General features: G+C 39.2%; 1 protein-coding gene across 1 annotated transcript in view; it reads left to right on the plus strand.

Moving 5' to 3' along the window:
- Nucleotides 1-13,365, plus strand: part of MTNR1A (melatonin receptor 1A) — a 289,319-nt gene that overhangs the window by 141,718 nt on the left and 134,236 nt on the right. The gene's annotated exons all lie outside the window — the stretch shown is intronic.

The raw sequence follows: 13,365 nt of genomic DNA on the forward strand, positions 1-13,365 counted from the left end.
TTCATTTCCTTCTGTTTTGTTGAGACTTTGCAGTGCTATCAAATTTGGAAAGTTAAATATCCCTAAAGGAATAAAAATTACTCTAGTTTCAAATAAATAATATTTAATTACACAAAATTGCAATCTGGTAGGCTCTTTTAAAGTCAGATTTAAATCAGCACCCAAAATAGCAAAATTATAAATGTAATAAAAGGTTTATAAACTAGTAAATCAGCACTAATTAATATACAGCTCTGCATATTTATTTCTGTGAATGGCTTCTGCCCCCTCCTGTTTAAAAAATAAAAAGGGCTGATAGAAATGCTGACCTTATTTATTCTCCAGCATTGCCTGCCATGTCTTTTTCCCTTGCACTGGTCCTCTTCAAGGTTCAATGACCCCTAAAATCGTTCAACACACATATTGAAAGCCCAGTTCATCATAGACATATAGACATGTCTATCTGGTGTCACAGCATAATGCTGCAAGTTAATACATGAACAGCTGTCTTTGCAGAAATTAGGGCCACTGATAACTGGAGAAGAAATAAAAGAGAATAGCCAAATATTTTTGTGACAAACCAAAAGACACCTTGACAAAAATAGATAAGACTTATTGAAGAAGGCTGGAGTAGTTTTTATATCACATATAACTGCTACAGAGCTCATTTTCTAGGAAAGTTAGGTAAAAACATACTGTAGCACTGAAACATTTTTAAAAATGCTTTTATAAGTGCTAAAAGTACTTATTTCCTCATGACTTGGACACTTCTAATTGTAGGATGAAATGTTTTAATGAGTTTCCTGAAGTGCTACGGGGGAATTTATTAGGCCATTTCTAGGGCTTCATGACACCCTTTCTTCCATGATTTCCTGGCTGTCCTGACAATGTTCTATATTTAAAATAATTACAATGTTCTTAGTAGATGTTAAAGTTTAATAAAATGAAGCAAGCAAGAATAGTGTTTTTCTTAGGGTCCACATTTGGAATAAATTATAGCCAATACCTAATCATTTACATAAGAGTTTTCTGAGAAAGGAAATTCTGTATGTAGGCCTTTTCTGTCATTCTGGTATTTAGTTTACTCAAAGGATGTAGTGTGAGTTTAAGACCACTAGGGGTTCAATTCGTGTGTGTTTAGCAAGCTTTATGGAACATATTTTGCATAAACATAGCAATAAAAGCTATGAAGTTAGTTCAATGTAATTCTGTTTATTGGAAAAAAAAACATTAACATGAAAATATTGCAATATGTAGTCTAGCGTATGTACTTGTTTCTTCATATTTAATTACAATATTTGGCAAAAATAATAATTTGCAATATATTGTTATTTTACATCTATTCTTCTGCCTAATGCAGATGCCATTTTATTGATTTTGAGCTTTAAGTGGCTCTATTGACATGTAATGGTAAAAGTAGGGTGCGGGCTACAATTAATCTTTAAGTTATTGTGTTAGTTACATTTATTTTTATGAAGAGCCTGTCTGTTCCTGAAACGTATTATAGACTGCCTTACATAAAAAATTAATTTCCCACTGATGCGTGATATACTGGCCAGGAGAGCGAAAAGTAAAGTTTTAAAGTATGCTTTAACTAAAAACTAAATTGTTAACAATTACCAAAGACATGCTGGTAGGTTAATTGGCTCATGTCTAAATTGGCCCTAGTATGTGTATGTATGAATCTGAGTTGGGGATCTTAGATTGTAAGGTCCTTGAGGGTTAGGGACTGGTGTTAATGTACAATATATGCATAAATTAATGGCACTATATAAGTACCTGTAGTAAATAAATAAATACTATTATTTAGGTACAAGGGTTTCTCACCCAGCCATACTTATATTTTACAAACATTCTAACATTGATACATTTGGTTTAGCTTTGGAGTTGCAGCCCATAGTAGGTTGTTTTTGTAAGGACTTGTCAATTGAATAAGTTTTCACCAATAGTCTTAGATTTGCAGCCTTTCAAAGTATATCAGAGACACCACAAATGAGTTGTTTTAAATGAAGGATCTTTTGTAGACTAATGAGTGTAGGTGTTCCACTGATTCATTGCTTTGGGCTTTCATGTGGTTAGATCCTTCAAAGTTCTGGCGAAAGATTTTTTTCTTGCTAATTAATTTGGCTTTTTTTGTATCAGATTTACTAAAGGAAGAGAATGATGCTGCTGCAATGGGGGCCAAGTTTTTTCCTCCCTAACCAACACGTACAGTATATGTACAGATGTGCAGTGCATATATATATATATATTATATATATTATTATTATATTATATATATATATAGTCTATTTTCTCAGGGCAGCTATTTCTCAAGTACAAGTATAAACCACATGAAATCAGAATTAGATGTCACCTGAAAATATTAAACCCATTCTAATGTTAGCAATGGTTACAAAATTATACAATAGAGAAACAACATTGTAGTGCCTTTAGCAAATCCAGTATAGAAAAAAGAATTAAAGAAACATTGAGGCAAAGAGTTATTACAGTTTTACAATCACAAATGCAGATCATCAAACCATAGAGTGAAACAATTCTTTAAAATCTGGTTTTATTGGAATGATTTTACATTCACCCCAGATATTGAATCCCTGTTAGACTGAGACTGTGACCTTCAATTTACCCTCAGCTCTTCTCTTCTCTCCCTACCCCCTATTTTTTTCTATTCATTTTCTTCTTTAGGACTTTTCAGTCTTCTTCTCTCAACACTTATTGATCATTTTCAAATATGTGGAGGGTTAGCCTATTCTCTCTATTTCTCTTGTATCTTTGTTTTGCCTATGTTCAAAATCTAAAGAATTTAAAAAAGAAAAATCAAATGTAGATCAGTGTGCTTATTTAACTGTATCTAACTCAGCAATCTACTTAACCTATCTTTGTTTTAATCATTCCTTTCTATTCCGTCCTGTTCTAGATTATGAAATGTGATCAATAACCATAAATCCAAGCTGTGCTGCTGAGTGACCAACATGTCTGGCCACTGGCAGCTCATTCCTTTGGGGGGCTGTATTGAATATTTACTTATGTTGTGAAAACCTGTCTTTTCCTTGCGAGTCCTTTCTCCCACACAATATAGTCCACAGGAACTTTTAAAAATGTACAACACATGTGTGCTCTGACATGTAAAACAGTCTTTATTATTTATCTTCCTCCTGTTCTGTGGGTGTGTAAATGATAACTCTTTGATCATGCTTGAACACTGTGCACATGACAAGCAGGGAAAAGGACTACTCTGTTTATCTCCCATGAATATTGGTACCCTTTCTGTTCTTTCACTACGGATATTCTGCTTTGATCACCACATCCCTGATAGTCCTTCTTTTCCTATATGATGGTAATTATTTAATATCAGGATCATTTTCTTTTAGGATTCCTCAGTTTTTGTTTGCTATGGCATACACCCAACTAGAGGCCATATATTGTAACAAAATCAATGAAACAAAAGTGTGTCGGTAAGTTTTCTGTTGTTTTCAAAAGGAATTATGTTCACCGTTTTATTTCAAGATCCATCCGTCCATCCTCCTTATTAGAACTGTATTTATCAATCCCCCCCTCTGAATCTAAGAATTTAGCAGGATAGCCTCTTGCTTTGTCTCCTTGTTTGTTCACTATACCATCAACCCCATGCATCTAACTTCTTGGAATACTGAAGGTGAATGACAGCTAGAATATATTAACAACTGATTGCTGTCAGCAGTGGGTCTTACATACAAATCTGTATCAAGTTTACTGACATTTTTGTATATCACAACAATCAAAAAGGTAAAAGAATTTTCAATCTAGTTTAAATTATATTTCAAATCAGGTGCCATGTCATTTAAATGTCTATCAAACTCTTTTATGGACTACATGTTTCCATCCCACATGACAAACATATCAACATTAGAATGATACTAGGTTAAAAATAACACATTTTATTCTCATGTTTCAAGAAAGTTAAACTGAAATAGGTAATCTTTCTACTATTTCCTATTGGAAAGTCCTGTAAATGCCTACCTTATCTTTGCTAGTACTACTTACCTTTTGTGGAGCATATCTATACAGTAGATCAATATACAGTAGATCAAGTTTTGATACCACTTCAAGGCTAAAATTTATATATGTATATATATATATATATATATATATATATATATAAAAAATATATATATATATACACAGGGGTGAACTGACAACTCATGGGGCCCTTGCCGATTAGCAATGCAGACTGTTAGAGCAGGAAGGGTTTAGATCTTTATTTTAAAATCTAAGTTTCCGCGGTATTTGAAATACAAGTTAAATTTAAAGGATAGGTTCACCTTTAAAAAAAAGAAATGCACATTTTTTGCAGGTAAAAAAAAATGCGCCATTATTAGGTTTTTTCCTAAGTCGCTTGCAGAGCATTACCCTGTGGGATCACGAGTGCAATCTCAGGTTCCTACAGACTCTCAGCATAGCTGTCTGCCAGCACCATGGCATCCAGTTACCTGAGAGTAGGAAGAAGCAGTGAAGTACCAGAGTGTTTACCAGCATATGGGTGGGTACAGCAGGATGCGGTGGCAGCAAAGACACAGTCTGGTTGTAGATAAACTGGAACTTGTATGTCAGTGTCAATTCAAAAAACCTCAGTAGGAGAGCACTGCTAAGGGTAACACTCAGTGGCCTCACTAGGGTTGGTGTCACGTGGTGTGGTAAAACATAGTGTCACCCCCCCGTGGACATGATACAAGAGATAGCAGGGATAGTGGACATGATAGAAGAAATGGTTAGAGACTGCAGACATGATACAAGAGATGATTAAAGGCTGCGGAAATAATACAAGAGATGGACAGAGACTGTGCGGACATGAGCCAAGAGATTGTGGCCATAGCCATGCTCACAGTGGCATGGGAGTTTCCAGCACACATGGATGGATGGTGCGGGAGTCTGGTCTCGGGGACTACGTGTGGCTGGGCTTACAGTGGTGTGGAGGGAGTCTCCAGCAGCCATGGATGGATGGTGCAGGGCAGGGGTCTAGTCTCTGGGACTTCATATCCATGCTGCTTACACTGGCATTGTGGTGGGATGTTGTGGGCTGGGATCCAGTCTCTGGGTCGGGACTCGGGAGGCGTGCCCACTGCCATGCTGCTTTTCATTCAAACATGGTGCCAGGCAGCACCATGATGCCACTGACTCACTGTGAATGCGCCCACCTGGCCAAAAATGGCTGAGCATGTCCAAGCCCAGTCAGGCAAGTTGTCCCGCTGCCATATTTTTTATGGACAGCCGCTGTCCATAATGGACATATACAGACACTCGGTAAATGGGTGGAAATTTACAGACTGTCCAGAAATTTATGGACAATTGGCAAGCCTGGTGTCACCCATCTGGAAAGTGTCACCCGGGTGCAGTCTGCACCCCCACACCCCCAAAATGAAGCCACTGGTAACACTCACAGTTCAGCTCTTGGCAGAAAGTTAGCAGACAAAGATGCACCAACAGAATCTGTCTTCAGAAGGTGGAATGTGGCCTGGCTGATCCGGTCCAAAAAGGGAGGCTACAGTACAGTAATGCAAGTCTGTAGCCTGTCCCTACTTGTCAGGAACCTTTCCCTGACAGGCAGTTGCTCTTTTCCTATTCTAACCACTTTGCAAAATGTGCACCAAAACCTGGGGGCAGGGATATATAAAGACTCTGCCGACCCAAAGATGGTCACCTAGATGGAGCGTAGCGAACCGAAATGCTGCTTCCAGGAACCTGGAAACCATAGAGAAACCAAGTTTCTCCTGACTCCCTCTCCAGGCTTTGATACTGCTCAGGCACCACCTACAGTGGAGGAAGCAGGCTGCACCTGCCTACAAGCACCCTTGTAGTTCATGAGAACTACCAGCTGTAGGCTACAATGGCTGACAGTACCTGTAGGCATTCGTTCAAAGTAAACTATAAATGAATGACACGGATGCGTGGGCAATTTCAAATTGTGACAGCAGGTGTGAGAAGAAGACCCCCAGATCAGATTTTCAACATATATTCAGCAAGGCTATGACTGTATGCCATTTATAGGAGATACTTTAATTTTCATAGCAGAGAGTTTACTAGGATTATGTTAGCTATTTGATAAAATGAATCTCAACTGTGAAAGATTAATTGAGACAATGCATGATATGCAAAGCATACATTCAATATAAATTGCAGAAATATTATTTTCTTAGCTGTGAACTAAAACCCTGTGTTATCAAAAGAAAGGTTAGTCATTAGTTTCTCATACAGCTAATGTATAACTATTAACACCTTTCATGTGGCAAACTCATTAAAGTTCTTAATATTTTTTTAAAACATCTGGAAAATGAGAGCAAACCACATCCTCTTAAATAAAATCAACACTTTAATTATTTTAAAGAAATTTGTAGTGATGACTTTAGACCAAGGGCGGACTGATAACTCATGGACCCCCTGGGCAATAGGGGATCATGGGGCCCCTGTGTCCTTGCCCACACTCAAAAAAAGCCTATAAAAGGTACCAGGGGCATTTCATTGGGCCCGCTACTGACCCCGGGCCCTCGGGCAGTGCCCAAGTTCTCGAATGGTCAGTCCGCCCCTGCTTTAGACTTTTTATTGGTTTCCAGGTTTGTGGCTACAAACTGAAATAAAGGATATAAATGTGAACCTACAACAAGATAAAATAAAATAAAAAGACAAAATAATACATGTAAAATATTTTTACAGCATTTTTTAAGTACACCAAAACAATCTGGTTGGTTCCTACAGGTAGCTGCTGCAGTTTTTATCAATTAGACCAGAGGCAGGAATAAAAACAAGAGAGCAGCAGCACAGTGGCTAAATGGTTAATACTTCTGCCTGACAGTACTAGGATCATTGGTTTGAATCCCAACCATGGCACCACCTGCCTGGAGTTTGCATGTTCTCTCTGTGCCTGTGTAGGTTTCCTCTGGGTACTCCAGTTTCCTCCCACACTCCAAAGTCATGCTGGTAGGTTAATTGAATCCTGTCTAAATTGTCCCTAGGATTTGTATGTATGAATGTAAGTTAGGGACCTTAGATTGTATGCCCATTGCAGGTTGGGGACTGATGTGATTATACAATATATATATGTAAAGTGCTGCATAAATTGACAGCACTAAATAAGTAACTGTAATAAATAATGTTTTGAGCCCTCTAGTATTACTGGCCACATTTTAAAGCAGAATTTCTGTCTAATTAAAGAAGAAGAAAAGGAAAGATGTTTTCATTTTTTTAGATAAAATACTTCACCTTCTTCCACCTTGTTTCACTCCATGTCCAGGGTTGCTGGTCTCCTAGAGCTTCTTTTTAGCCACTTCCTGTCTTTACGCACTACAGCAAATGGCTGCATACCATTTCTCAAGACAAATTTCCTGATGGTGACAACAGTGGACCATGCCTACATAAAATGTGATGAAATGACAACTTGTAGTCTCCTTAGGAATCCAATGTGATAGAGGGACAGTGCAGAATTGGAAGACAGGAGACAGAGCGTTGTCAACCTGTAACTGTAAGTGCTTGAACAAGGGACTTAATGGCAAAATCATCAGTTATTTTTCTTTTACTGAAAAATTTACATATACAAATTTTAAAATGTTGAAAATTACTTTTGAAATTGTATCAGCAGGTCTAAGCTTATATGATTTTAGTGATTGAGGTTATATATACTTTAAAAAGCAGGCAACATTTATAAATGAGAACCAACTATTATGATAAAAAGCACCTCTTACTTTTATCTAAGTCCGGCATTCCAAGCTTTTTAAATTCTTCTGCATGTAATTTTGTTTTCTGTCAGTGGTTGTGAACCTCAGACATGACATATTACCAAAGCATATCCCTCTATTGTGTGGGCATATCCCTCTATTGTAGCCGGCCATCCCTGCACCCTCCAGCAGTGCACAGCCCCCTCCTTATAGCGTAGCTGACCAGGTCCCCATCCCTGTGGTGTATACACCAGTGGTGTATTTAGGTTTTGTGCTGCCCTAGGCAACACAAAAATTGCCACCCCCCCTCCAGTGCACCCCCATTGTCTCTAGTGCACCAACCACCAACATTTGCTGAGCAGAACTTAGTAGTCAGCCACATCTTTCTGTGAAGGTGGTAGTTAATGGTATGAGCGGCGAGAAGGTGTCAGTTAGTGGTATGAGTGAAGAGAAGGTGTCTTTTGTGGTATGAGAGGCAAGAAGGTATCATTAGTGGTATGAGCAGCGAGAAAGTGTCAGTAAGTGGTATGAGTGGTGTGAAGGTGTCAGTTAGCGGTATGAGCATTGCCATGTACTGCTGGTATGTATCCTCCTCACAGCCGCATTTCCCTTCCCTCTTCCATCTCTGTGACAGAGATCCCTGCCTCCCCTGGACACTGCCATCCTCCGGGATCATCACTCAGCCCTGGCTCCCCACCATCATCCACTGCGGAGAGTTCCGACCCTAAGAGCAGCCTATAGCCTGGCTGGGCGTACTGCATGCTGGGAGTTGTAGTCCTTCCTCCTGCCAGGATTGTAGTTCACTCCTGTGGAGGCGGCAGGTCGGAGGTACAGAGTAAAAGATAAAACTTGCATAAATAAGTTCACATCCAGCTCACCGCTCCGCTAGCAAGAAGCTGGCGGCACGACTTCCCAGGCTCATCTCCTCTCCCCTAGACGTGTTGCTCCCCCTCTCAGTGCTTCCTCAGTAGGCAAGGAGCCTATCCACCTGAGCCCTTTTACGGCCCCACACTTTACCTAGAATTCCCTCAATCTGATGTAAATGGGGACACCAGAAGTGTGGCATCACTATGGGAGGAAGTGAACCAACCAGTGATGTATCCACCCGCCATGTGCTCATGCACGACCGGAAATAGACCGGCGCCCATCTTTAGAGAGGGAGACAGGAGCACATATCCCTTCTCAACTAAATATGCATACTTCTGTCCCACCTACATAGATTGGGCACCGCAATACCTTCTGGGGCATGAACTCTCTACAAACAGATATAGTGAACACCCAATATATCAAACATACATACTGGGATCACTACACCTGTATACCCAACTAAGCCTTTATAAAATAAATAAATACATGCACATCTGTTTGCAGGTAAAATATGTGCATTTATTTATTTTTTTTGTACTAAGAGCCTGCAAAGCATTAAACCCTCCATAAGCAGATCGCGGGTGCAATCTCAGGCTTCTCCAGACTGCCAGTGTATCTGTTCGCTAGCACTTTGTATGGGCAGGCAGTTACTGAATGACAGGAAGAACTACAAGCCATCAGCTGAAAAGGCTGTCAGTACTTGAAGTTCTCCCATTCACAGAACTCTGTGATTGAATGATATGGCTGATACAGCTGGGTGGGTGGAGCCCCACACAACTGCATTTTTAAACAATTGTGACAACAGGTGCGGGGAGAGGGCCTTGGCCCGCTATCACAATGGGGGATGGGGAGGGGGCTGCTGCAACAGTAACGTGCTACATGTTACACCTTGAATACTTTTGAATCCTTTAAAGTACACCACTTGCCACTATGCAGCAATAACCATATACGCCCCAGACAACTGGTAAAGCTGGCCCACCAGACCTAGAAATATTTCTAGCCCTGAGTTAAGGAAAATCAATGTACTGGTGGTCAAGTGTTTAAGAATGTGTAACTCCCCCAGATCACCAGACTTCAGATCAAGCAATAAAATACCTCCTTTACAAATTAAAGTCCATCTGCTCGCAAAATGTAACCATCCTGTCATCCACCTCTCACTGATTTAGTGTTTTAAACATACATACCTTCTGAAGTTATATCCACCTGAAGTCTACCATCCGTGTGCTTTACTGGTGTCATTTCCAGGTGTAGGGGAGTATTAATCCAGTGATGCTGATGTGTCCATAGTGCCTTACAAGCCCCTCTCGCTAATGTCATTTGCTGTAGACTCCTCTTCTGGATCCTGAGAGAACCCCATCACTGGACAGCCAATAGGGAGCATTAACATCTCACAGGCAGTGATGTGGACACCTACATAAGTAACAGAATGTCATGTAACAATGGATTCAGCTGAATAAAGGGGCCATTAAGGATGTTTTTTTATGCTATGGATTAGTCAGCTGGGGAGAGGGAGTGTGTGGATGACACCCTGAAGAGTAGATTTAAAAGAGAAGTATTGTTTTTTTTTCTTTTTAACTCATACTTACCTAGGTGGATGCAGCATCGGATCGATGGCTCTAAGAGTGAGAACTGAGTGTTCAAACACTGCTGATCGCTCAATTCTCCCCAATGCTCTGAGCAGAGAGCGGTGAGTATCAGTCACCGCTCTCTGCTCTACTTTGGAGGGGGAGGGAACAGCTGGGTCAGGTTCTCAGTGGCTCACTGAGAGGCTGAACCAGGTGGCAGTCCAGACTCCTCAGTGGATTATGATCACATGGTCGGGATCTTTCCTGAGCCTAGACCGGTTCTGTGATGTCAGTCGATGGCGGGCTTTAGCCCTTTGTTGATTGAAACAGGCCACAGGAGTGCAAAATGGCATGCACTCCTGTAATCTACAGGAGAAGTACAGCCAAAGAGCTTTGGTTGTACTTCCCCTTCAAGCGAAAAGTTTCCTCACTCTAAGTGCAGTGGGTGCAACATGAAAGTTTGTATGTCATTCCAATGATCAACAAATACCCTTAAAAAAGAACACTGGACCATCAGTATATAAAATAGATTAATTAATTTCCTGACCTCGATCCATGCACATGGGACTGTATACAAAGATATAAAATGTGGAATTATGCATGTTTGAATATTTAGTTCCACTAAGTCAGCAACTCTCTTCCCTTCTTCTTATATTTGGTACTGGCATGTTTTTTTGTGTGGGTTTTAAAAGAAGAAATAGAGGGTCACACATGAGTTGTTTGCCTGTGTCAGAAAATGGCGCTGCACTCCACAAGTATATTTTTGAATAGTAGGATGAAATGCAATCAAACATGCAAACTTCACATAGCTTTCCTGGTGTGAATGGAACTGAAGGCATGAGAATTGCAAAATAGTAAGCTAATCACCTGTAGGCTACAGGTATTGCAAGGTCATTTATGCCACGTAGAAATAAAACGTAGAACATAGAAGGCATGCTAATGATGCTGATGTTAAACTTAGATTGCTTCTATTTTTGACCCAACAGATTTAACACACACTGTCTTTTGAATCAGATTTATCTTGGTAATACTAAAAATTCAAGTTGCTCAAGCATTATCTCATGCTATTTCCTGCTGCAAATGGATTAACCACCACCATCGGCTGTTAAATCTGATGGGATTAGAACAATTTCCTTCTGAGCCAGAGTGAAAAAAAAATAAACTCCAGTCTAGCGGTATGTAATGAGAGAAATAAATATATATTTTCTGTCATCATCTGCTGTCTTCTTCTTTGTGAGATATTTAATTGCTTTGCTGCTAGAGGGCCTATAGTGTACTTCCTTTTATCTGCATTCCAATTTATGAATGAGTGCATTCTATGATCAGATGTCAAGGAAAATGGAATCTACCCACAATATTATTTAATGCTTGAGACATAAAATGTAACATTCTTCCAGCATGCTTTTTTTTTTTAATTCTGTGTTTGGCCCGATAGAACAGTTCAAGGCGATGGCAGTATACTTCACTTCTTTACAAAATGTAACAATAGGAGAAGCATCTGGTACTGGGAACAATCTGTGCTTACTCTTTAACTCCTGCCAGACTTTCTAGATAATCTGTCAGAAACAGGAAGAATACATTTTGTCATACATCTGCTAACACAGATAAAGTGCACATGGGCATAGATTAACCTGCGTACTGCTAAAACCTTCTCCAGAGATCCCTGCCAGATTCAAGTGATCATACCTTAGATAGATACAAAGAAAAAAAAATGTGGCACAGTTTACAAAATGTGTAAATAAAGAAAATATTAAATGTTAATCAGCATTAGAAAAATTTGTATTATATACTGTTTTATTGTCTATTACTTGTATTTATCTATAGGCAACATTCTGCCGATTACAACAACACCATCCATTCCCTGAAACACTGTTCCTACATTAGTCACACACAACTAAACATAACTAAAAGCAAAACTTTTTTTAGATTTAAGTTGAGGTGTTAGACTTGCATGCCTACTGGGGCAATTTTTTAATTTTAATTTAGAATAAAATGGTGGAGGTTGCAACTTTTTATGTCACATGGCATTTGTGCAGTCATTTATAAAATGCAAAATTTCAGGAAAAAATACACTTAAATTAATTTTAGTGTACACAAAAACAATATAATACCCATTTTTTGGTAAAATATAAAAGATGATGTTACATTGAGTAAATAGATAACAAACATGTCAAGATTTAAAATTGCACGCCCCCGTGAATGGTGACAAACTACGCTACCTAAAATTGTCCATAGGTGAAACGTTAAAAGCCTTTAAAGGTTATAAGTTTAGAGATAATTGTAAATTATGACCCTAGAATGATTGCTCTTACTCTGATGTTCATGGTGATATCTCACCTGTGTGGTGCAAACACCGGTTATATTTGGACCTGTATGCACATTTGCACTTGTGTGTATGTGCAGGGGGGTGGGTGTAATTTACATTTTTTAAAATTATTTTAATTTATTTTAGTTAAATTTTGTTACACTTTTTAATGTTTTTTTCATTTACCTTTATTGCTGTCAAAGGGGTGCACAGACTCAGAGTGTATACATGGCTATGGTCTTGTTTTATCACTTTACAAAGCTTTAACACGTATAAGATTCTTTGTTTTAGCCTTGCGACTGTCATTTTTTAATTCCCATTCAATGCAGCTAAAATAATGGTCACTATTTTGAAAATTGGTATCGTTATCCTGGTGTGTTAAGTTTGGGAATTGAGCCAATAAGAAGATTTTCACTATATAACCTGTGAAATATCAGCAATGGAGATCTCTTCTTTGTTCAATATTTTGGTATATTCTGTAAACATTTTAACACTCATTTGAGTGTACAAATTACGTGCTTATGTACCGGTGAACCAAAATAATAAGATAATATACCCAATGAGCAGCTGTTTTTTCAATATACAAGAAAAGATAAATAATACAAGTCACATATACAGTATTTTTTGCCGTATAAGTCGCACCTGACCATAAGACGCACCTAGGTTTTAGAGGCAGAAAATGGGGAAAAAAAATTCTGAACTAATGGACTGCAGACACAGTACAGGAGATGACCAGAGACTGCGGACAGCACAGGGATGACCAGAGACTGCGGACAGCACAGGGATGACCAGAGACTGCGGACAGCACAGGGATGACCAGAGACTGCGGACAGCACAGGGATGACCAGAGACTGCGGACAGTACAGATGACTGCTGACCTTTGGGGAGGTGGGGAGCGGGTACCTGAATTTGACAGGTACCCGCTCTTACTTCCGCAGTGTTTGTTTGATCTTAACTGTTCCTC

Source organism: Staurois parvus, unplaced genomic scaffold (assembly GCF_062004578.1).
Source record: "Staurois parvus isolate SC_StPar_1 unplaced genomic scaffold, SC_StPar_1.0 ptg000080l, whole genome shotgun sequence".
Taxonomy (NCBI): Eukaryota; Metazoa; Chordata; class Amphibia; order Anura; family Ranidae; genus Staurois; species Staurois parvus.